The sequence below is a fragment of the Triticum urartu genome, chromosome 1A, assembly GCF_056163025.1.
Source record: "Triticum urartu cultivar PI428250 chromosome 1A, HENAU_Tu73, whole genome shotgun sequence".
NCBI lineage: Eukaryota > Viridiplantae > Streptophyta > Magnoliopsida > Poales > Poaceae > Triticum > Triticum urartu.
The window spans coordinates 362,277,979-362,280,643 of record NC_141873.1 but is presented as its reverse complement, the minus strand read 5'-3'; positions in this window follow the sequence as shown (position 1 = coordinate 362,280,643).

Sequence of the window (2,665 nt, the reverse complement as noted above, 5' to 3'; positions counted from 1 at the left end):
ACATTATCATATGATTAACACTCGATGAGTTCTGGGTTTGATCATGTTATGCTTGTGAGAGATGTTATAGTCAACGGGTCTGAATCTTTCAGATCCGTATGTACTTCGCAAATTTCTTATGTCATCTTGTAGATGCAACTACTACGCTACATTTGGAGCTATTCCAAATAACTGTTCTACTATACGAATCCAGTTTACTACTCAGAATAATCTGGTTTAGTGTCAAAGTTTGCATCGGCGTAACCCTTTACGACGAACTCTTTTACCACCTCCATAATCGAGAAAATTCCTTAGTCCACTAGTTACTAAGGATAACTTTGACCGCTGTCCTGTGATCCATTCTTAGATCACTCTTGTACCCCTTGACTGACTCATGGCAAGGCACATTTCAGGTGCGGTACACAGCATAGCATACTGTAGAGCCTATGTCTTAAGCATAGGGGACGACCTTCGTCCTTTCTCTCTATTCTGCCATGGTCGAGCTTTAAGTCTTAACTTCATACCTTACAACTCAGGCAAGAACTCCTTCTTTGACTGATCCATCTTGAACACCTTCAAGATCATGTCAAGGTATGTGCTCATTTGAAAGTACCATTAAGCGTTTTGATCTATCCTTATAGATATTGATGCTCAATGTTCAAGTAGCTTAATCCAGGCTTTCCATTGAAAAACACTTTCCAAATAACCCTATATGCTTTCCAGAAATTCTATGTCATTTCTGATCAACAATATGTCAACAACATATATTCATCAGAAATTCTATAGTACTCCCACTCACTTCTTTGGAAATACAAGTTTCTCATAAACTTTGTATACACCCAAAATCTTTGATCATCTCATCAAAGCATACATTCCAACTCCGAGATGCTTACTCCAGTCCTCGGAAGGATTGCTGGAGCTTTGCATACTTATTAGCATCTTTCAGGATTGACAAAACCTTCCGGTTGTATCACATACAACCTTTCCTCAAGTAAATCGTCGAGGAAACAATGTTTTGACATCCTATCTGCAAGATTTCATAAATAATGCAGTAGTCGCTAATATAATTCCAACAGACTCTTAGCATCGCTACGAGTGAGAAAGTCTCATCGTAGTCAACTCCTTGAACTTGTCGGAAAACATCTTAACGACAAGTCGAGCTTTCTTAATGGTGATACCTACCATCATTGTCCGTCTTCCTTTTAAAATCCATATGTACCTAACAGCCTTACGACCATCAAGTAGTTCTCCCAAAGTCTACACTTTGTTTTCATATATGGATCCTCTCTCGGATTATATGGCCTCGAGCCATTTTGGAATCCAGGCCCACCATCGCTTCTCCATAGCTCGTAGGTTCATTGTTGTCTAGCAACATGACTTCCAAGACAGGATTACGTACCACTCTGAAGTAGTACGCATCCTTGTCATCCCACGAGGTTTGGTAGTGACTTGATCTGAAGTTTCATGATCACTATCATAAGCTTCCACTTCAATTGGTGTAGGTGCCACGGGAACAACTCCCTGTGCCCTGCCACACACTAGTTGAAGAGACGGTTCAATAACCTCATCAAGTCTCCACCATCCTCCCACTCAATTCTTTCGAGAGAAACTTTTCCTCGAGAAAGGACCCGATTCTAGAAACAATCCCTTATTGCTTTCGGATCTGAGACAGGAGGTATACCCAACTGTTTTGGGTGTCCTATGAAGATGCATTTATCCGCTTTGGGTTCGAGCTTATCAGCCTGAAACTTTTTCACATAAGCGTCGCAGCCCCAAACTTCTAAGAAATGACAGCTTAGGTTTCTCTAAACCATAGTTCATATGGTGTCATCTCATCAGAATTACGTGGTGCCCTATTTAAAGTGAATGTGGTTGTCTTTAATGCCTAACCCATAAACTATCGTGGTAATTCGATAAGAGACATCATGGTATGCATCATATCCAATAGGGTGCAGTTATGATGTTCGGACACACCATCACACTATGGTGTTCCAGGCTGTATTAGTTGTGAAAAATTTCCACAATGTCTTAATTCTGTGCCAAATTCGTAATTCAGATATTCATCTCTATGATCATATCATAGATATTTTATCCTCTTGTCACGACGATCTTTCAACTTCACCCTGAAATTACTTGAACCTTTCAATAATTCAGACTCGTGATTCATCAAGTAAATATACTCAACATCTACTCAAATCATCTGTGAAGTAAGAACATAACGATATCCACTACATGCCTCAGCACTCATTGGATTGCACACATCAAAATGTATTACTTCCAACAAGTTGCTTTCTAGTTCCATTTTACTAAAAACGAGGCTTTCAGTCATCTTGCCCATGTGGTATGATTTGCATGTCTCAAGTGATTCAAAATCAAGTGAGTCCAAACGATCCATTTGTATAGAGTTTCTTCATGCATATCTACCAACAAACATGGTTCGCATGTCTCAATCCTTTCAAAAATGAGTGAGTCCAAAGATCCATCAACATGGAGCTTCTTCATGCGTTTTATACTGATATGACTTAAGTGGCAGTGCCACAAGTAGGTGGTACTATCATTACTATCTTTTGGCATGAACATGTGTATCACTACGATCGAGATTCAATAAACCATTCATTTTAGGTGTAAGACCATTGAAGGTATTGTTCAAATAAACAGAGTAACCATTACTCTCTCCTTAAATGAA